At 39.0% G+C, this 24,189-nt stretch overlaps 1 protein-coding gene across 2 annotated transcripts in view; it reads right to left on the reverse strand.

The window, feature by feature from the left end:
* Positions 1 to 24,189, reverse strand: part of PLPPR1 (phospholipid phosphatase related 1) — a 307,286-nt gene that overhangs the window by 230,968 nt on the left and 52,129 nt on the right. The window lies entirely within an intron of this gene.

Raw genomic sequence — 24,189 nt, forward strand, 5'->3', positions numbered from 1 at the left:
CCCCACCTTCCCCAAAGCAGAGTCCTCAGCGCCACACAATGGCCATTTGTACATGCTAAGAATTCAAAGTAACTTTGAAAGTGTTATGTCACAAACGATCTGCCCAGTGGCAGATACTATATATGCCTGGTTGATTATGATGAATATTTATTAAAATATAAGGTCGTACTCAAATACTTCAAACTGTATTAAAAAAGAAAATAAGAATATACCCCAGAATACTAACAGTGATTATCCCGGGGTAGCAAGATCACAGGTTACTAAATTATAAGAAGATCTTGCCATGGGAATGCTAAAAAAAATCAGCATTCGGTGCTTTGTGCATGAACCTACCATGTATACCTTTTTAAAAACATACTAGAAGAATTTCTGAAATGTATAGGAATAATAATTCACTCAGTGAGAACATTTTGAATACTTCCTGTATAGCTATGATTGTGCTATAAGCCAGAAGTATATGGCATAGCACTGGCTTTATAAGAGCTCACAGTCCTAGATCTACAAAACATGATGAACAATGTCAAAAGAGAGAAGATAATTAAATGCTGATTTAAATGCATCAACTATGCCCTTGGGGAAATCTAAGTTTCAGTTTTCTATTGAAATGATGGTGTTTAATTACAGCAGATCAAAGGTTCCCAAACTATTTGATCTCAGGACCCCTTCATACCCTTCAAAAATACTGAAGATCGACTGGGCGTGGTGACTCAGGCCTGTAATCCCAGTACTTCGGGAGGCCGAGGCAGGCGGATCATGAGGTCAGGAGATCAATACCATCCTGGCTACAGTGAAACCACGTCTCTACTAAAAAAAAAAAAGAAAAAAAATTAGCCAGGAGTGGTGGCAGGCACCTATAGTCCCAGCTACTAGCAGGAGAATGACATGAACTCGGGAGGCAGAGCTTGCATTGAGCCAAGATCACGCCACTGCACTCCAGCCTGGGCAACAGAGCAAGACTCAGTCTCAAAAAAAAAAAAAAAAAAAAAAAAAAAAAAAAAAAAAAAAAAACTGAGGACCAAAAAGAGCTTTTGCTTATGTGGGTTATATCAATCTTTACTATATTGATAAATAATATTGATAAACTGAAAAAATATTTATTAATTCAGGAATAACACTAATAAACCCATTGCATATTAACATAAAACACATTTTATAAAAAATAGCTCTTGGAGATGAAAAGAATTCTGGAACTTCCAAAGCAGACAAAAGGTGTAGCTTAATTGTTTGGAGTTAATTTATGGCATGAAGTGGGATTTACCAGAAAGAAAGAAACAAAGGAAGAATAAGGATAAAAGGAACTGAATTACAATGCTATTGGCTTTTATTTTCTCTAAACAGAAATCCATTTTGCTATCTTAAGGTGACTAAATTTCTTGTATGCCTGGACAGTTCTTGTCTAAGCCTGTTGTTCTGGCATGACTACTTAGTTACTAATGGTGCCTGTCTTCACAAAGAGACAATACATAATCTTATCAAACTACTTATCCAAAACATTGCATAATCATTTCTTTATGCATCACTTATGCATGTATTTATTTCATTCAACAAACACCTATTGAGCACCTACTGGGTACCAGATTCTATGCTATCAGTCAGGAATACAAAGTAGAATAAGCCTTTGCAAGATGTTTACTATCTGACAACTCCTGGTCCATAGACAGATCAACTGATTTTTATCGCGCATTACCTGATTCAAGTCTCTTTTAACAAACATGATGATGATGATTATTATTTCCAAAAACATGGAATTACAATAGTAGATGATAAAAGTGGTTCCTACCTTCAAGGAGTTTACAAGCTTATAGTATAATGGGAAAGCAATTACAAAAAAATTCCTAGAAACATGATAAGTGAAAAAGGTAGTAACTTATAAACAGCACAGAAGAGGTGATGGCAGAATTCTTTTTTGGGAGAATAATACTGCACTTGTATTTGCAAGTCCTCTTTAAAGGGCTTCTAGCCTGGCTTCAAACGAAGAAGTTTAAACACAGGAGCTCATCTGCTTTGTAGTATAGGATTATCTGTATTGGGTTCATGGGTTTATTATTTAAATATATTCAAGAAATACCATAGTTCTTGAGAATCAGCTTCTATAGAATGATGAAGAATGCAGAAAAAAAGATTTGCCCTCAAAGAGCCAAAAGTTTTGTTCAAGGGTTTGAACCATATGATCCATTAATATCTAAAGGATCTTTACATTTATTTATTCTTTCATTCATCCTTTTATTCCATTTATTCAAGAGGATGACATATATTGGGTAAAGTGTTTCATAAGAAATTTTGGAAAGCAATAATGTCTGATGCTGAATTGTCAGTGTTTCCTTTTTTTTTTTTTTTTCCTTTTGAATTACCTCAGATTATTCTCAGGTCCTCACAAATTGTGTCAACCACTGTCCAGAGCTGGTTCTGGAGCTGCAGCTGGACCAAAAGGTGACACACAGCAACAAAGATTCAGGAGCATTGACAGTAAACACTCATTTTCAGGAGAGGATTGCGTTTCCTTTAGTATTAGCATACTAAATAAAAGAATGATAAATAAAAAACCAGAAAACCCAAGGACACTCATTATATTTTGATAGGAGAAATATATGATGTTATGTAAGTAATCACTGGCACATTGACCCAGTCCAATTGCATCTACGTGTTTCTTCAGAGAGATTCTAACTTTGTTAAGTCCTCAGAAGAATTCATGACTGCTATCCCCACAAAAAAGTCAAGAACCATTGATAAAAAATGAGAGAAATGTAACTAATCGTAACATGGAGCAAATGTTAAAATAAAAGAATGCACAAAGTTCCAGCAGTAAGCTCAACAAGACACTAACAGGGATGGGTGTGGATTTCTTAAAGCTTAATTTACTTACACATGCCTTTTAGTATACACAATACTGCACACTGGCTCAAAGTGTGAGTTTTGAGATCAGGCAGATCTGCATTCACATTTGATTCTGCCACTGTTTAGCTATGTCACTGTGGGTGAATTACTTTGCATTACTAACCACAGTTCTCTTAGCTATAGAACTGGGAAATAACAGTCCTAACAGTGGAGCCCTAACTATGGGGATTAAATTATAAAGAACCTAGGGAAATACCTATATATTATGAGTGCTTAACAAATATGAACTAGGCACACACACACAGACACACACACACACACACGGAAAAAAGAGTAAATAGTTTCTGATGAACTGTCTTTAAGCTTGTCCCATATATTATCAGAAAATAATTCCTTGAAATTTCTTAAATGCTAGCATATAAAAGAGTGTGTTCTAAAATACATTTCCATAATAATTATATTATTTTAGTGGTCAAAAGTAATGATGTTGCACTTTAAGCAGGTGAGTTGAGAGAAGTGTGAGGAGTTGGGGTGGAAGACTCATATAAAGGCAGACATGTCTAATAATACCTAGAAAATGCAGTCTTAGTTTTTTTTCACAAATAAAAGTAAATAAGTAATTAGAAGGTAAAACCTAATTCTTATTCTTCTCCCAGGTCCCACCTTTAATCCACTCAGTCTCATTAGCCTGCCTTTGCAAATGGAGATGAAATAATTTTGCATTGCAAAATAATCACTGCCACCCCAAAGGTGAGATCTTCCCATCTTCTTCACTTTCCACATGTGACATTCTTTAAATCAGACCCTTTTATCTTTCTACTTTGCTAGGTTCTAAATTTAGTTAGGGACCCATATTAACTCATTTTTTTTTTTTGTAAATTTCATGTTTCAGAATATTGTACAAAAAAAAATGCCTAAAATGTGATTCTTGTAAAGGAAATGATGAGTCCCTCTGACGATGTGTCAGAAAAAAAATAAAGAAAATAATCAGCCACCACATTTTTTTTTTTCCCCAAATCTATAACTCTTTCTCGTTTTACTGCAATACACTGAGAAAAAATAATCATCATTGACTGGATCTGGGAAGCAATTTATTATTGGTCATTAGTGGAAAACTCTCTTTCAATTCTATACAGCACAGACTCCTTCACTGCCTCAAGGGGAGAGGAGGAGAGAGAAGGGCACTTTCTGTGAGCCACATTTTTTTAGTGTACTGTCATCCCTTGGTATCCAGGGGGAATTGGTTCCAGGACTTCTCAAGAATACCAAAATCCACAGATACTCAAATCCCTTACATAAAATGGTGTAGTTTTTGCATATAACATACGCATGCACATTCTCCTGTATATCCTAAATCATATCTTAATTCCTTATAATACCTAATACAATGTAAGCACTATATAAACAGCTGTCATATTATATTGTCTAGGGAATGATGCAAAGGGAAAAAAGTCTGTACCTGTTCAGTACAGATGTAACCATCCTTTTTCTCTCCATGTATTTTCCATCTGGGGTTGGCTGAATCCATGGATGGGTAACCCACAGACAGGGTGAGCTGGATGTATTTGCATTTCATGCCTTTTTTCCCCCCACCACAATTGCTTTCTCTCGACTTTGTAATATACGTCAGAAATCAGAAAACAAATCCTTCTTTCTAGTCAATATTTAGGACATGAATATTTACTGAGTGGCTCATCACGGGATCATAGACAAAAAGGGAAACAGACACAAAGAGTGCTGGGCTAGGAGGGACATTAGAGACAATTTAATTCAACTTTCTCCATCATAATAGCATTCATAGAGTTTTGTTGTTGCTGTTGCTGGTTTGTTTGCATTTTACTAAGCACTTTACGTGGCTTGTCTCTTTAAATATTCACATCCCTCCTGACCAGCACACTCCTCCCCCTGCCTCCCCCCGACACACACACATCACATCCATCTACTATTAGACTTATTTTATAGAAAATTGAGGCTTAGAGGGATTGAGTAACTTTCCAACAGTCAAAGAACTAGTAACTGGTGCCTTTAGGCTTTGAACACAGGACTGAGCAACTCCAGAGTCTGTCCTTGTATAATAACAAGCATGTTGAGGACAGCCTTTAAACCCTCATCTATAGGCAAAACAGAAGTTAGTGAGCTCTTGTTCTTATATTCAAGACTCACTTCTCACTTTTCATATTTGAAAATGGAAGCCCAAAAACTCAAATTAATGAACCAAGACCACAAAAGTACCCAGTGGCATGGCCAGGATGGAACTCAGGAATTCCTGTTCCTGGTTGGTTCCTCTTGAACTACGCACTCTATCCTTGACATTTACATTAAATACACTTTTCCTATTTTTAAAGGGATGCACTGTTTCATGAGGTCACTTGCTGCTGCATCTTGCCTGCTTCCCTGATGGGCTCACTTCATTTCCCTTTCTCTTCTTTTGCCTACTATTCACATGTTGATGACCCCTGGGGCTACCCATCTTTAGCCTCTTTGTTCGCCACTCATTCACTAGTCAGTACCACTCCCATGAGTTTAGTTATCACTGACATTTCATCTCCACACTTCTGTCTTTGGCCTGAACTATCCCCTGACCTCCAGACCCTAGAATGTGTATGCAACCTCCCCTTCTGAATGTTGCAGAAATGCCTCGATTGACTGTGTCTGATACCAAATGCATCATCCCTCCCTGTGCGTCCTCCCTTCCTCCCCCATCTTATTTATTCATTCTACCTGATACTCATGACCCACCAGGACACAAGTCCACAAGTCCCATCGACTTTTACTTCTAAAATAGCTTCTTATTCTGCCTCTTTCCACTGCTTTTGCTATAATTTAAGACCTTATCATCTGGCATAAACAGATGTTGCAGTAGATTTCCTGCTACATTTCCAATCTATCTTCCACTCGGCCTCCAGAGTGGTATTTCTGAACACAAACCAATCACATGACTTCCCTGCTTAAATCTGTCCATTGATGCTCTATCACTCACTGGGAGAGGGAAAAAAAGCACCACCATGTTCAGGTTCAGTGTTATGAGCCACAAGGACTTCTGTGACTTGATCTTTCATGAACACTCTAGTCTTTCTCTACTCCTCATATTTTCATTATACAAATCCAAAACTACATGAGGTTCTCCGGACATATTTTATATTTTATGCTTATTGCCTTCACTGGGCCCTCTTACAGAAATACTTCCCCTACCTACCTTTTCCTGGCATCCTGAAGAATTCCTAATCAGCTTTTGAAACAGACTTCACATGTCATCTCTTCCATCCACACATCCTCCTCTGGGTGGATTCCATTCCGAATGTGGTCATTGTTTCTTGTGTGTCTCTGTTGCTTGGATACTCATTGCTGCATTTCCCACAGCATATGGTAATTATTTGCATATGTTTGTCTTACGATACAGACAATGAATACAGACAATGAATACTATGTATGTGTAAAACACATGCATACCTTCTAGAGGTTAAATCTACTCTGATGGTACTAGCACTCACTCAGATATTCCACATACCCTCAGATTTTAAACATGCTTGTTCACATGTTTCACAGAGGTATTGAGATGTAACACAGGTTCACTTATATTCTAAACACATCATCCAAATGTTACATGTGCTTATGTAAATGGCACAATACTTGTTCAGGTGATACATATGTCCCTTAAATGTTAACATGTTCACTTAGATCTAACTTAGATGTTAATCAGCTCACTTGGATGTTACATGCAGGTGTTACACATACTTAGGACAGTGGTTCTCAAAATGCACTTTCCAGACCAGCAGGCACAGCATCACCTGGAAACTTGTTAGAAATGCAAATTCTTGAGGCTCACCCTTAATCTGCTGAATCAGAAACCCTGGGGTGAGGTCCCAGCAATCTGTGCAAGTCACGCAGCTGATTCTTGCTGTGCTCAAGTTTAAGATCCACTGACTTCGATGTTATACACCCTCATTCAGATGTTCTCCCTGCCTGTTCAGATCATGTCCTTATTCATGTGGGTGATACACATGTTCACTAAAATGTTATACATCTGCAGCTTTGATCTCCTGGGCTCAAGTAATTCCTCCCACCTTAGACTCCCTTTTAGCTGGGACTGCAGATGTGGGCCACCACATCTGGCTAATTTTTAAATTTTTTTGTAGAGATGGGGTCTCACTATGTTAAGCAGACTACTTTCAAACTCCTGGGCTCCAGCAATCCTTCCACCTCAGCCTCATAAGGTGCTGGGATTACAGGTGTGAACCACTGTGCCTGGCCAGCTTTTCTAAAAACCATATTCACTTAGATGGCAAACATCTCCAACATTACACACTGATATTCAGATAGAGCATGTGCTTCTTTAGATGTTATACCTGAGATATCGCAAATCCTCATTAGACAGCACACATGCACATGAAAATAATGCAAATGTTCACTCTGCTGATTTAAATCTCACACATGTTAAATGATTCACTTTGATCTTTGATATTTATGTGCTTATTTAGATGTTACCTACCCTTTTGCAAATGATACACATGTTCACTCAGGTCTTATGCAGGTTCATACATATGCTTCACAAACATCTTCTGATGTTACATGTGCCTATTCAGATCACTCTTGCTCATGTAGACACCCATGGATCATTGTGTCATATGTACACTCACTCAGATACTGTATCCTGTACCAGGTGTGCATTGCTAATCAATCCATGCTAGAGATGATCAAGGAGTAGCTACTGTTCTGGCCACTTCCCATTGTGATTATGGTATTCTTCTTCAGAAAGGTCTACTTGGTCCTCTTTGGCTCCCAGCCTCTTTCCTGATGCTGCTGGCATTGCACTGCTTTTTAAGAAGAATGTGCTGGCCCATCCATTGCCTAATCACTTCTTGTGATCTTCAGGGTAGCCGAAGCACACCATTGTTTACACAGAATTTACACCTGTTTGCCACACTCAAATACCCTCATCTACTTGAAGAAAATTGTTCCAGCAATTGTAAGGCTTCTGCTGGATTTGAATGTGCTTATAACCACATCTTCTGTCATTTTTGGCAACCCACAGTCATATAAATACAAGGTATTCCATGTTCATTCATTTCAGGGAAGCTTTTGATTGGTTCTACTTCATGATTTTACAATTGCTTTAACCACAATCAATAAGAAAGGCTTGGACAGCAATACTGGGTCAACATTTAAAGCAAAGAGTATTGATTGAGATACTTATTATGAATTTAGCCTCCTTCAGAAGCCCAGAAATACTTCTCTGTGTGTCCCAAGTGTTTCCTCCCCCAATTTGCAGAGAAAGACCTTGGTGTTTGGAGTCAGACTGGTGGTAATTTAAATCTCGGTTCCACCGCTTACTATGTGACTTTGAGAAAACCATTTAATGTTTCAGAAACATGGTTTCTTCATCTGTATAAAGGGGATAGTAATGTTTACCCTGCAGCTTTTATGTGAAGGTTTTATGTCTGGCATATAGTATGTGATCAAGGAAGTTTAGCTTTTAAAAAGGATTATGTTATAAGCTAAATAAAGGCAAAAATTATGCTTTCTCACATTGAAACTACCATGATACTTGCAGGTAAGGTTTGGACTGACAGGCAAGCTCCATTTATGCAGGTGAACAAACCCATCACAGTCTCAGGAAAGATCCAGACCAGGAACCTCCAAGGAGTAGTAAGGACAATGCTCAAAAGTCCAGCAGTCTAACAATCAGCTACTATAATTCTACCCACAGCTATCAGAAAACTCCTCAGCAGAAGCATAGGAAGCAATGGGGAATGAATAGAAGTCCCAATTATCTCAGATGTTATTGAAATAAAATCTTGGAATAGGGATTCAGTCTAAAGTCCCAACCTATTGATTGAGGCACATGAGGATAGAAGAAGTGAGACTACTGAACTTGGAAACCATGGTACTAATGGACCATTCCAGGACAGACAATTTCAAGATCTGAGAAAGGGATAGACAACTATATAAACACTGACTACAGATCACTATTCAGACACCTCGCCCTGGGTCAGATTAGCTGCAAGGCCATTGACAACACAGCCTGGAGCTTGTGTTCAGCACTGAGGATTGATGCTACCAGGCACTAGGGAAGAGGATGGGGCTTCTGGAAACTTTCTGCCTAATATCAGATTGTTTCTAGAATGGAGATAGACTGAAGCCCCATGGGAGGTCACTAGTGAGCTGAAAAAGGTGGAACAAGAAAATGGGATTGTGGGTTGGTGACAGAGTGGCTGCTAAAGTAGTTTTCCCATGTTCACCACATTTAACTCACAATTTGGTGCTTATCAATCAAAAAGATCACCTGGCTGTATGCATTCATTCTTTAAATGAGGCAACCTACGTGCAGTGCTTAGAACAGTGCCTGACATAGACTAACGACCACATAAGCATTTTCTAATATGATGGTATTTATGAATTAATTCAACAACTATATAATGTATAGCTGCATGTTTTAGTTTTGGGGGATATAGGAAAATAAAACAGTCCTGAGCTCAGGGGATCAATAATCTATTAATCTAATCTGATTTTTATAAATGCACAAATATAAAGAATGCCCAATTCTGCATGGGTTGGTGAGGTGAGTGTGTTCCAGAGAGCTTCTCTGACGTGTTTGAGTGCATTGTGCATTCCTGTGTATTCAGCAAGATGGAGAAAGCAGGATATTGCAAGAGAACACTAGCAACTACAAAGGCACAGGAGGGTAATACAATCAGGGAAATGAAAGGAGCCAAAGATACCACACAGAGAATAGAAAAAGTGCAAGCTATAGAGGAAGGTTAGAACCAGATCACAAAAGCCTTAAGTGTCTTGATAGGAGATTAGACATAAGCCTAGGGTAATAGGGAGCCACTGAAGGTCTTCAAGCAAGAGAATGGCTTGAGTTGATTTGCCTTTTAGAAACATCACTCTGGCTACCATATGAACAATATCTGGAGAGTGGCAAGGCAGGAAGAAGGGAGCTTACTGGCTGCAATTCAGATGGATGATGATGATGATGCCCTGGATAAGGCAGATGGGAGGTAAGAGGTAAAAATTATGGGATTTGATGATCACATGAACAAGGGTTTGGGAGAGAGAAGTGTATCCTATCATATTTTCAGAAAAACTGCAAGTTGCAAATCAAATGTTGCATTGAAGCTGGGAACAATGGTCTGCTCCGTTGGTGAAGGATCCAGGAATGCTGATGAAGATTCACAGATTCCTGGTCATCATGCATTCTGGGCCTTTACTACTTCTGGGATGATAAAGTCCCACAGCTGATCTAGTGAAAAGAGGTAGTCACAATCTCCATTTCATTTAAACAAAGAAGATGGAAGTGGCTGCTGTGCAGTAGTGATGCACTTAATGTGTCAGTTGAGTGGATGGATGAAAATTTCAAAGTTAAAGCAGAAAGACATAGGGTTGAATGCAAAATTGGTCCATGGTTGTGGCATGTTTGCTAGCTGCATCAAAACAGACAAGGAACTAATTACATGACTTCTGAGTAGGCAGAAGGCTAACATTCTGAAGTTTCAAAGCTCTATTATAGCTCCCATGACCAAAATATTCAGTTAAAAATATCAGGGCTACATATTAAGTGGGCACTCAACTGAGTGAATAAGTGAATGAATGAATTTTTCTGAAATACTAAATCTAGCTTTCAAGATTCCCCAGTGATTACTTTATCGTTCATATTTTCTACATGGGCTTGGCGGCAGCCTATTAATAACTGAGAGTGTTGATTAATGGATTAGTATTAACTTGGAGGGAAGTTTTAGCATTCCCAGGTTTCTGTATTTGGCTCAATCCTGTTCAAGCTTTTAGTCTATAATTTAGATGAAAGTACTATTGTTATTCTTATCAAATTTGAAAATGACTCAAAGCTGGGGACTTCTCTCTCTCCTTCCTTCCTTGGAAAGCAGTGAGAGTGTGTCTAAGCTCAAACTGCCATAGCAAAAGACCACAGGCTCGGTAGTGGTAGCTTGAACAACATTTATTTCTCTGGAAGCTGGAAAGTCCTAGATCACAGTGCTATTAGATTTGGTGTCTGGTGAGGGCCCTCTTTCTGGTTTGCAGACAGTCATTTTCTCACTGTGTCTTCACAAAGAAGAGAGGAAGAGCAAGCTCCAGTCTTTTCCTCTTCTTATAAGGACACTAATCCCATCATGGGGACCCTCGCCTCATGACCTCATCTAACCCTAATTCCCTTCCAAATACCCACCTCCTAATATTGTCACATTGAGAATCAGGGTTTCAACAGATGGACTTTGAGGGGACACAAACAATTAGTCCATAATAGGATGGAAGTCAAGGAAGATTTCCCTGAAGAGGTGAGCCCTGAGCCAAGATCTGGAGGATAAGCATGAGCATGGGAATTCATTTCAGAGACAGGATGCAGGGGGCAATGTTCTTGCAGCACGAGGGAGTAAGGGCCCCTGGAAATGCTGAAAGGCCAGTGTTCGTGGAGCACAGAGAGGTAGGATAAGGCTCAAGAGGTAGGCAAGGCTGGACTGGGCACCCATTTTATTTAATAAGGACTTAAACTATGGTGATTCTTTCCCTTATTCACCAAATTTATGTTGAGAAATTACCATGTCAAATATCAGTTAGGTACTAAAAATATATCAAGAATGATAAACAGGAGAGATATGACTCCCTCCTGGTCCTGATGAAACTTAGAGTCAAGAAGAGCAGAGAGATAGTTAAATAAACAACAACAACAACAACAACAACAATAAATCACAGTGCAAAACTAATAGGTTCTGAAATAGGGAAGTAGGGACATATAACAGTTTGGAGGCCAGGGATTAGCAGAGACTTCCTAAAGAAAGTGACATTTAAAGTGACACCTGAAAGAGAAGTAGACTTTAGCAAGACAAAGATAGAAACACAATGTGTTCTACTTTGAAGGAACAGGTGTACAGGCCCAGAGATGAGAGAAAGCATGTTGTGCTGGAGGAAGATGAAGTTCAGAAGCAGCTGAAATAAAGGGTGCAAGGAGCAAGTGTCAAGAGAAGCAACTGGGGATGTAAGCAATGAATACATCAAGAGGAGACCCATGCTTCACGCTGAGAAGTGCAGAGGGAAGGAGGCCTTTCGAATGCCTTGGCAAGGAGAAAGCCAAAAGCTGGGGGGCCAGTTAGGAGATTATCAGCAATTCAAGTGAGAGTTGATGAGATCCGAATTACAAGTCAAGACAAGAAAGGAAAAGGAAACTGGAACGGCTGAGACATATTTAAGAGACAAAAGCCTTTAAATGGAGTAGCTAATTAGCTAAGAAAGGTATGGTAGGCAGAATAATAACTACCCAAAGATGTCCCTGGCCGAATCCCCAGAATCTATGAATATGCTAGGCTACACATAAAAGGGGGATTAAGGTTGCAGACGGAATTAGGTTGCTAATCAGACGACCTTAAATATAGAGATTATCCTACATTATCATGGTAGGCTCAATGTGACCACAAGGAGCCTTAAGGATGGAAGAGGAAGACAAAAGAGAGAGCCAGAGGAATTGGCAGTGTGAGAAGGACTTAGGCTGACCTTGCTGGGTTTGAAGATGAAGGAAGGCAGCCATGAGCCAAGGAACACTAGGAAAAGCAAGAAAACCGATTCTCCCCCAGAGCCTCCAAAAGACATGCAGCCCTGCCAACATCTTGACTTTGGCCCAGTGAGGGTGATTGTGAACTTCTGACCTCCGAGAATATAAGATACTAAATTTGTACATTTAAATCACGAATTCTGTGACAATTTGTTAGAGCAGCAATAAAAAATTAACACAGCGAGAGAGAGGAGGGATTGAGGATGATGCCAAGATTCTGTCCTGGGCAACTATATGAGATGGTGCTTCTGTGAGGAAACACAGGAAGGGAGAAACAGGTTAAGGAGAGAGGTGTTGATTCACTTCTGAACACATGAAATTTGGAATTCTGCAGTACTGATGTCAGGCACATGCATGGGTCTGAAGATAAGAAAAGAATCCTAGATTAGAGATGCAGATTTGAGATTGATTAACATATGTGGTAATTTAGGCTACCAAGCAGAGGAAGAGTGGAGGGGGAAAGAAGAAAAGGAAGGAGAGGAAAAGAAAGGGAGGGAGGGAAGATAGGAAGGGACCTAGCACACAACCATGAAGAACAGTGGAATTTAGAGGATGAGGAAAAGAGCAGAAGCACACGAAGTTGAAAAGGAGCAGCCAAGAAGAGAGGAAGAAAACCGGAAAGGCACAGCCATGCAAGGCAAACTTAGAATATGTTTCAAGAAGGAAAGTTGGGTCCCAAGAATGCATTACTATTAAAGAGTTTATAGCAGTTAAAAAACTGAGACGTGAACACTGAACTCAGGAACGAGGCTACTGGCACTCTGGAAGCCAGATTGGGGTGGGTCAAGGGTGGATTGAGGAAAAGCGTAATCATCCATAAGAAACTGCACAATTTCAATAGAAATCAGACAACTGTGCATGTGTGTGCACACAGTTTTTCATCTTTAAATCATTACACATGAAATATTTTTTATTTATTAAATTTTATGCAGTGCTGGTGAAGTTTCAGGGAAATAAGGACTCTTACACATTGATAAAGACTGTATACTTTGTGATATGTGTTGAATTATGTTCCCCCAAAAAAGATACATTGAAGTCATAACCTCCTATACCTCAGAATGTGACCTTGTTTGGAAACAGGGTTTTTGCAGATCTATCCAAGTTAAGAAGAGGTCCTAATCTAGTAGGGCTCATGTCGTTACATAAAGAGGAAATCTGAATACAGACACAGAGGATAGAAAGTATGAAGAGACATAGGGAGAATATGCTGTGTGAAGACTGGAGTCATGCTACCACAAACCAAGAAATGTCTGGGGCTCCCAGAAGCTGGAAGAAGCAAGAGATATGATCCCTCCCCTACAGGTTTCAGAGAGAGCACAGACCAGCCAACACCTTGTTTTCAGACTTCAAGCCTCCAGTCTGTGATACAATAAATTTTTGTTGTACTAATCCACCAAGTTTGTGGTATTTTGTTACTGTAGCCCTGGACAACTAATACATCTTGCAAAAATCTGCCCCAGGACAGTTTAGAAATATGTATCAAATGCTTTTAAAATAGTAATTTTGACTCAATCTCAATTAATTTATACTAATTAAAAAATAAGAGACTCTTAAACAGGAAGGTTCACTGCGATAAATTTATAATGATGAAAAATTAGAAAAATTTAAAATTAAAATAAGAAGTTGGCTGACTAAACCATGTATTTATAAGGTGAAATATGATATCATGTGTTAAACACTATTAAAATACCATTTTAGAAGAAAATTAATGATATGAACAAATGTTCATACTACATTTTTACATGGAAAAGCAGGTTACATTTGGTCCAATATTATTCCAACTTTGTACTTCATGTGTATATCTAAATAATGACGATCATGAAAGGAAAGCATGGGTGATTTCTATCTTCATCTTCACACTTTTCTTGTTTTCTGATTTTTCTACAGTGAATATAATCATGAGAATACTAATAGTATTTTTCAAAAAATATTTAAACTAGTTACAATAACAATTTGTTTGGTTAACAACAATTAACTACTATCTATCTATCTATCTATCTATCTATCTATCTATCTATCTATCTATCTATCTATCTATCTATACTCTAACTTTATTACTGACTATGTATTCCTAGGCGAGTCCCTTAACTTTTTGAGCATCAATTTAATAATCTGTAAAATGAGAATAAGAACTTTCTCATTTGGCTGTTGTGAGGATTGAATGATAAAACGGACTTAACACATATTAGCATAATGCTTGCCAAATACTACATAGTCAATAAAAGTTACCCACTATTATATGCCTGTCTCCTAGAATTAGCTTATCAGGAATCAGAGATCCATGACAACTCACCAGGAAAAGCAATCCCTGTGAGTTTTAAATGTTCACGATTTATAATTATTGTAAGATGTCAAAATATTTGTCATCAGCTGAGTACTAACATTCAGGGATCGGTAATGATGCAGCAGAGCAAATTTGAGCAGCTCTTTTGTGTTTGTGTTGTTACTTTCCATTTAAAGTTATAATTACATTATAAAGGAGATTTCTAGACATGGAATAATAAAAGGCTAAGCAGGTTAAAAGTGATTACTATAAGATAAATGACAGCTGAAATATCACTGCCAACCATTTCTCATTGTAATCCTTGCTGTAATTTCCTCAAAGCATTTTACAGGGTGAGAGCAATAACAAATGTCTTTTTGTTCGTATGGAGATCAACATTGGAAAATTTTATTGCTGGTTACTTAAGATGTTCTGATATAGTTATCATGAAAATCAACAGTTGCTCAATATTACAGAACCAAACTATGTGTTTTTTTTAAAGGAAGGAAACACAACATGAGACTATTTATTTTCAACTTTTATATTATTCATCTGGCAATTCCATTTGCCTACTATACAGCCTATCTGACTTCTACAAATAGAGAGGAGATAGTAATTTCATAAGCAAATAAATATTTTTATATTACAATTATTTGCTTTAACTTTTTTCAATAATTACTTTATTTTTAATTTTATTTATTTATTTTTTTGGAACGAAGTTTCACTCTTGTTGCCAGGCTGGAGCGCAGTGGCACAATCTCGGCTCACTGCAACCTCTGCCTCCCGGGTTCAAGTGATTCTCCTGCCTCAGCCTCCTAAGTAGCTGGGATTACAGGTGTCCGCCACCACGCCCGGCTAATTTTTGTGTATTTAGTAGAGACGGGGTTTCACCATGTTGACCAGGCTGGTCTTGAACTTCTGACCTCAGGTGATCCAACTGCCTTGGCCTCCCAAAGTGCTGGGATTACAGGCATGAGCCACCACGCCCGACTATTTTTAATTTTATACATTTAAGGTGTACATCATGACATTTTAATATACATACTGAAGTGATTACTACCATCAAGTAAATGAACAACCATAATTGCACATATTGGAAATTTGCTGAGAGTAGATTTTCTGTGCTCTTATTGGTCCTTGAAGTCACTTTCTATCTGGACATACCTGCAACATTTTATCAGAAATTGCTTGACATTCCCTGCAATATCTAAATTCAACTAGTCATTTCCATGAGGATGGGGAGGGTAGAATTGAAGGCAGGGGAAATTTTGATGCTTCTTTTCATATTCCAAACTATCAGTAAGGGTCCTCTTCTAATCTGTACTTGAAAAGACCTAAAAGCATTTGTTCATGCAGTGTTGACAAAGTCTCTACCATGCAGCTTAGTGCTGGCATTTATCAGAGAGACAGAGATAAATCTAACACCTGTTATTAATGAGTCAAATTTCAGATTAAAGGAATGATCAGTGATTTCATTTGTGGAAGAAACATTTGCCTTAGAAAATAATAAGTAGATAATTCTGAATAAAATAATATCAAATAGTCACTCTTACTTCTATAAAAGATTACGGTCAATGTTTAGCAACACTGAACGTGTTAATTTCTCCCTCCCCAATTCCCAGATAATCTACTATGTTGGAACCTAGAGACTTATTTACATAAAATGTATTGACACTTCGCATCAGTGTAAATGTGGTTTCCTGTTCATTACACCACATTTTTCTGAGAACAAAGAACAAGTAAATTCAACCCAGTCTACATTGGTTTTAGAGGGCCACTAGTGAGACCTAGAGAAACAAAGCTAGAGGGAATAAAAAGTGAAACCAACAACAAGCCAAATATTTATCCTACGTTTTACAAACGTTTCTTTGGTAGAAGTAGATATAATTTTTACATCTCTTGTTCTTTCCTTCTCATGATTTCTATGGCTTCCTGAATAACATATATGGAGACTTTTAGCAGAAAAATGAAAATGACAATGAGAAAAGACTAGCAGAATGAAAAAACATAAAAGAAAACAGGGACATTAAAGTACATATTCAATTAAAAATTTCCTTTCTAAAATGAAGAGAGTGTCAGTAAAACTTCACTTCTTAGATTTTAAAAGAATTATCTGTCATTATAGAAAACAGAAATCTAATCCCTCTTTTTTTTTTTTTTTTGAGATGGAGTCTCACTCACTCTGTCACCCAGGCTGGAGCACAGTGGTGCAGTCTTGGCTCACTGCAATCTCTACCTCCTGGGTCCAAGTGATACTCCTGCCTCAGCCTCCTGAGTAGCCAGGATTACAGGTATACACCACCATGCCTAGCGAAATCTTGTATTCTTAGTAGAGATGGGGTTTCACCATGTTGGCCAGGCTGGTCTCAAACTCCTGACCTCTAGTGATCCACCCTCCTTGCCCTCCCAAAGTGTTAGGATTATAGGCCTGAGTCACTGCTCCCAGACTCTCAAATACGTTTTGATTTGGGGCTGACCTGCTTCTCATGAGATAATATTTAGATTAGTCATCAAAGCCTTGGAACACTGTGGGTATAGAGTTTTCCGTGCTGCTAAGAAGTCCATGAAGGAGTATGGGAACCTGCTTATGGATTTGTGGCTATTGGCCTACTATACAGATTTTGTATATAGATTTTGACCAAGGATATGAAGGTTATGTACACACTTCTGTTCTATTCTATGACTGAAACCTCTGATACTAGAACAAATGTTGGATGAGAGTCTCAGATTTCTATGAGCAGTGGTGTGGTTGACATAGTAATGTATAGCCCAGATCACCCTTCAGGGGAGGATTACTGAAGACAGCCTCCAGATATCAGCATCTTCACAGTCACTGCAGCTGTAGGCAGTTACCTGGCTATCAGACACACCCTTCATGGGGTACACCACATTTGGTTACTGAGCAAAATGGGTAAAAAGGTCCAATCATTGTGACCCATCATAGGACAACTCTGATGGAAAATTCCTATCCCAGAGCTCCCTGACAGATTGGCTGAGACTTTGTCAGACATATATCACAGTTTACCTTCTTCCCCTGCCTAATCTTGCTTCCTCCCACCTCTTCCATAAGTGCTGATCACCAATAAAACTCTTGTGCCCCAAATTCTAGCCTAATATCTGCTACCAAAGAGCTTAAGTGACGACATGAGTTGAGTATATGGAGATAAATGTCCTCAGGTGTTCAAGAAGCTACATTAAAGACAGTAGACAAATGAACATAGTCATCATATCAATATATTAAAATACAAAAAGCACATGATCGACTTTTCATAAAATCTAACACTCTTTCCTGATAAAAACACTCGATAAACTAGGAATAGGAGGGAACTTCCTCAACCCGATAAAAGACATCTACAAAACATTCATGGTTAACCTCATACATAATGATGACAGATTGAAAGTTTCCAACCTAAGATCAGGAACAAGGCAAAGAGACCCTTAGAGTTCAGGTCTGGACTAGGATGAAGACAGCAGAGCCACCCTGGTCCACTTCCAGTGAGGGAAGTGGAACCCCAAGAAGCCAGAGTAAGTTCTGGGGACAAGCTAAAGAAGTGAAGTCCACTTTACAGATTACCCCAGTGCCTCCAGCACCACCTCCTTCTGAAAACTAGTCCCAGCCTCCCCTCCTTTAAAGGCCCTGTCTTTGACCTGCTGAGGAATAACAGAATCCATTTTCTAAAACCTTTCTGGCAAAAGTTAATGAATTATGACTTCACTTCCAAATAGGAATTGAATTTTTTCTATCGTTTTTCCCCCTCTATTTCCATAGTGTCTTTTGTCTTTTAATGTTGGCCCTAATGTTTTTTTCTAAGACTTCATGCCTCTATGTTTAGGATTATGATTATAAATGGCCCCATCTGGCCATGTGCTCTATAGATGGATCCCATCCTCTCATCCTTGACTCTCCCCTACCTTCTTCATCTTCCTCACTGACCTCACAGGAAGTCCTGTGAATTAGTCAAGTCATTTTTAGATTCAAGGGGTAGCAATGGAAGTTAAACTAGCTTTGGCCAAAGAAAAGGATCTTGGAAAGATATTCTAGAGTATCTTTTTACAACTAAATAAATAGTTGAACAACCGAATTGCAGGAAATGTATCATTGGACCTTGGAGACAACTGGGGCCAGGGATATGAATGCCATCTGGACTCTTGTTCACCCCCTTCCTCTTGTGTCTGTTTCTCTCTGTGAGCCTGCTCCATTCTCATTACAGTGGCATCCTCAAAGCAGGAGATCATGGTTATCAACTGGCTCCTAAGCTTCCATAGCACAGAGGTATAGAAACTATGTTTTTATTTTAATATGAAAATTCACAAACATTCTATTGGCCAAGGAATTAAAAAATAACTAGCCCATGAATCACAAAAATAATGACCAGGCCTAATCCACCCCAGAGAGGAGTTCTGCTTATGTGGCAAGGATTTTTGTTGCCATTGCTCTTTATCTTAATTGGAACCTTTAGGTAAGACATACATTCTCTGGCCAGACTCAGGCCCTGTCACACTGTCATATTCATCAATGTCATACAGCATGATTGTTCCTGAAAGAATTTGAGTTTGTAGCCCAGGGTAGACTAAATTTCTTAAGGATAGGCACTAGGCCAATTTTCCTTTCTCTATGCTTAGTACCTAGTCAAAGACCTACATATCATGTCCCAAAGAAATCCTTGAATCAAAAATTGAACAGAACTGTAAAAAACCAAAGAAGCCTTGCAAAGTAAACTGTCAAATAGTATATTAGAAAAGCATGACTCCCTCTATGAAGACCTGGTTTTTCACTTTTTTCTTTCCTAACAAAAGCCAGGGACTTTACTTCTCCTTTATAAACTTGGTATTATAATAGTACCAACTGCACAGAATATTGTGTAGATTGTGGCTCTGGGCCTACCAGAGCAGCATTAAATAAAAGTAAATCATTGTCATCACTGTCACCGTCATCACATCAGCATCATCATTGCCACGTTGCTTTCACTCTTAGGAAACCCCCTCCATAGGCATCTGGTGATGTATAAGAGTTTTAGTTCCTTTAGTACCATTGGTAAGAATTTTCACCATGTACCTTGGTGGGCACAGCATCTTCAATCTATCCAGATCCTGGAATTTAGAAAAGAGATTGAGTCCAAGCAGGTCTCAAAAGCATAGCACAAACTGTGTTGCTCCTCCAATGGCTAGGACCACCTGAACATTTCCAACAAATTTTCCCTGATTAGACAGCCTCCCAGGAATCCCACACAGAAAGCTGAGTCAAAGTCCCCTTGTGTGCAAAGCTTAGAATAGGCCTCATTATAGTGACTGTAGAGAATTCCTCTAAACCCAGCCATTCAGGCCAAACACAATTTATCTTCTATGCTCCATAGTTATTAGATCTACAGGTTGGGACACATTTAAACTGCATCCTCCTTACAGATGAGCTGTAAAGATTAATTAGGCAGTATCAGCCAAGGTGGAGGTCTCGTGAGAATTATGCATGACTGTACTCACTCTTGTTTTTATAAGGCTTGGGAATACTCTTTCCTTCTCTTAGTTATTTAAACTAAAGAATCTGATCACTTATAAGTAATCAGATGAAAGAATAAACATTTGTATTCAATGCAGCATTCCTCAATCAAGCCTTCTCCTTTAAAATAGATAAAGGAATCTACACTGAGGATGCTGCATGGTAAGCGATCACTCCTCTTAAGGGGGCACTGCTTTATGGTGTAGATGCAATTTTCAATGCCATTTTGATTCAATCTTTTGTTAAAGATCTAGCTTGAGTAACCAATTGATTTTGTTAGTCCCTGGAGTAAATGCTTACAGGAGGCTTCATGGCATTTATTTAAGAGGTTCCTGCTCCTTTATGAAATGCATTTGATTTAATAACAGGAGAAAGAAAAAAGGCTTCATTTACTACATGCTATTCTTTCCAGTCAATTTTGCATAACTTTTTTTTGAGACGGAGTCTCGCTCTGTCGCCTAGGCTGAAGTGCATTAGCATGATCTCGCTGAAGTGCATTGGCATGATCTCGGCTCATGGCAACCTCCACCTCCCAGGTTGACACCTGTGATCTCAGCTATTCAGGAGGCTGAGACAGGAGAATCATTTGAACCCCGGAGCCAGAGGTTGCCTTGAGCCAAGATTGTGCCACTGCACTCCAGCTTGGGCAAGAGTGAGACTCGATCTCAAAAAAAAAAAAAAAAAGAAGAAGAAAAAAGAAAAATTCTAGAGAGAACTAGTGGATGTTCCTGTTCCATAAAGCAGGATTCATATGCTAATCTGTGCCGTAGGATCAAGTGTTTACAGGTCTTAAACTAGATTCTAAAGAAAAGGCCGGGCCTCATCTTAGCTTACTCCCATGCCACTTATGAAATTCCTTTTTCTCCTTCTTCTCCCTTCTAATATTCTCTTTCTTCGAATAGTAATGACAGCAATGAAAATCAGGGTGATGACAGTAGTTGTCCCTCACTGGTACATGCTGAGCAATTTACTTATATTTGCTTATTTAATCTTCACAGCAACCCTAAGAAGAACTTTCACATCATCCCCATTTTACAAATAACAATGCTGAGATTTAGAAAGATTAACTTGCTTGAGCCAAGTCACATACATTTAGGCCCAGGTTTATCTCACCCCAAAGCCCATGATCTTTACTCCTGAGTAACACATGGGACTGGAAAATCCTTGCCAAATAAATAATCGGTATACCAGTATTGTCATTCCACATTTAAAACCCAGAAAAGGTAAGGAGTGGCCAAGCTTCCAGTGCAAACTAGTAAATGACAACTTTATTTTCACGAGCTTGACTTTGCAGCTAAACATATATCCAATCCAGTTTAATGCATGGCAAAGATAGCTTTCTCCCTGCAGCACTGGATTCACCATATGCAATAACATCTCATCACCTAAGGTGAACTTCACAAGGGCAAACCACTTATTTCCTTAAAAAATAAAATAAACATCCCCTCCTTGGTGGGGGAGGATGAATGCTCTTCTGCTCACCCCAACACCCCCTCATTCTCACCAGAAGAGAGAAAAAAATTATCCCCAAAATATCTAGGTAAGCTCGTGTTATAACTAATATGAAGGATAACAGAAGAAAAACGAATGGCAGAGCAAGTAAACCTAGGGACTGTAATAATAACAGGGTAATCAGACACCAATTTTCCAACAAGAAATTGGAAGATATAGTATTAATAGGTGGGTTACATGTGGTGGTTTTCATACCCGTGGCTAAAGCCCCTAATTCCCCTCCACAGTTGTCTCTAAGGCACTGCCCGTCTGACAGCCACTACATCCCCTGCTCTTGAAAATGAAGCCCAGACCTTAATTGGATATAACTGACTTGATCTCAGGGACAACTCTGCAATATCTAAAGGTGCATCAAGCAGAGCATTGCACCTGCTTAAAATTGCAGATATTTCCTAATCCAGACAAAGAAAAGAGTGTGCTTCTTCTTGGACCAATTGTTGTGCCTTACAAAGGCAATGCCAAGCAAGTGAAGATCCAAGCTTATGCTCCTAGCTCTGTGTCAATTCAGCTACTAACAAGCTTGAGCTACTCACAAGCGGATTCCCCTGATAACACATTTCAACATCACACACAGTCTGGAGATTTCTGCTATTACCTAATCTCCATTCCTTTTTCTGAGATTTAAATACATCTCTGCTCATCTTATGTTAAGCAGAAACAGAATTGGACCATGGCAATATGTAATACAGAGAAAAAGATTAATCTAAACTTACTGTACCTATTTCTGATTTCTAATGGGGGAAGTATAGGGATAGAAATGCCATAATTCATATAATTCTCCACTTCTTCTAACCCAATTCAGAGACCAGAGGGTAGGAAATAGGTTGGAAGGCATTTCTGACTTAAAGTGGTAAATTAAATACACGCATTGGCCAGGTGCAGTGGCTTATGCCTGTAATTCCAGCACTTTGGGAGGCTGAGGCAGGTGGATCATGAGGTCAGGAGTTCGAGACCAGCCTGGCCAAGATGGTGAAACCCCGTCTCTACTAAAAATACAAAAAGTAGATGGTGTGATGGCAGGTGTTTGAGACAGAGAATTGCTTGAACCCAGGAGGCGGAGGTTGCAGTGAGCCAAGATTGCGCCACTGCACTCCAGCCTGGGCAACAGAGCAAGACTCTGTCCCAAAAAATTAAAAATAAAAAAAAATAAATAAATACACATATTTAGTTCTGCACCCTCCCAACCACATTAAATCCCAAGTAAGATATTTTTAAAGTGCTTGAACTCACAAAGGAAAATGGGAGAGGAGACAATAATCTAAAATGTTGGGGGCTAGAGAATGGATGGATGGGTGACAACTGACTTGGTAGACTGAGAAAGCAGAATTCTTAATCAGCAGCAGGAAAAAAGCAAGAAACAATCTGTTCTACACTGCAGGGCTCCCATTAGGCTCCAGAATCAACGGCACCAGATACTTCTGAAAAGGAGAAAGATGATATGGCTAAACACAGGAAGATGCATTAGAAGAGTGTTTAGGAAGCAGTTTGCTCCTCCTAAGTCTACTACCATTGTTCTTTCTCCATCTTAGTAGAGCCTGGAGCTCTATTCTCAGGAATGGGAATAAAGGGTCTCCAAACAGTTGAGTGCAAAGCCCCATACTGAAAACAACAGAATTATAGAGCATTTACAAACCGAATGCTCAGACCTCAGCCCTTTTTCACCTCTCAGTTCCCAGAGGTTGGCAGACGTGCAGGGGATTAGAAAAGACTTCTCTGGGAAGTCTTCTTCTGGGAAGACTTCTCTGGGAAGTAACCAGCCAAAGAGAAAAATCTAAAGATACTGATATCAGAAGTATTTTTGTTGTTTGGTGGTTGTTGTTTTGGTGGGGGTTAGTTTTTTGTTTGTTTGTTTTTTAGGATTCTATTTTTATTTTATTTTTTGAAACAGGGTCTTACTCTGTTGCCCAGGCTGGAATGCAGTGGCACAATCATGGCTCATAGCAGCCTCAGCCTCCCCAGGCTCGGGCAATCCTCCCACCTCAGACTCCCAAGCAGCTGGGGCTACAGGCATGTGCTACCATGCCTGGCTAATTTTTGAAGAGACAAGGTTTTTCCATGTCAGCCGGGCTGGCCTTGAACTCTTAGGGCAGCCTCCCAAAATGCTGGAATTACAGGCGTGAGCCACTGCACCCAGCCATATCAGAAGTTCTGTAAGAAAAGAGTCCATCCAATCACCCTACAGTAAAGACCAGAGTCAACAATCTCTCCATAGTATGTAGAGATTCTAAATATGTTCACATTTCAAAAATCGAATCATTAGATAGAACAGAGAAAACAGAAGACAGGAACTGTCAGTGAAAAAAACTCAAGGAAGTTTTCTACACATGAAAGATATAAATATCAGATTTAAAGCTCTGACTAGCCTAATGGCCCAGTGTAATGGGTAAAAATAGATCCCTATTGAGACATTGTATAAAATTTCACAGTAAAATTTCAGAATATTAGGGAGAACTAAAAGACACTAGAAACTTCCAGAGAGAGAAAACAATAGACTTTCCTATAAAGAATGGAGAGTCTGGGCTGGGC

The sequence above is a fragment of the Rhinopithecus roxellana genome, chromosome 16 (assembly GCF_007565055.1).
Source record: "Rhinopithecus roxellana isolate Shanxi Qingling chromosome 16, ASM756505v1, whole genome shotgun sequence".
Lineage (NCBI taxonomy): Eukaryota > Metazoa > Chordata > Mammalia > Primates > Cercopithecidae > Rhinopithecus > Rhinopithecus roxellana.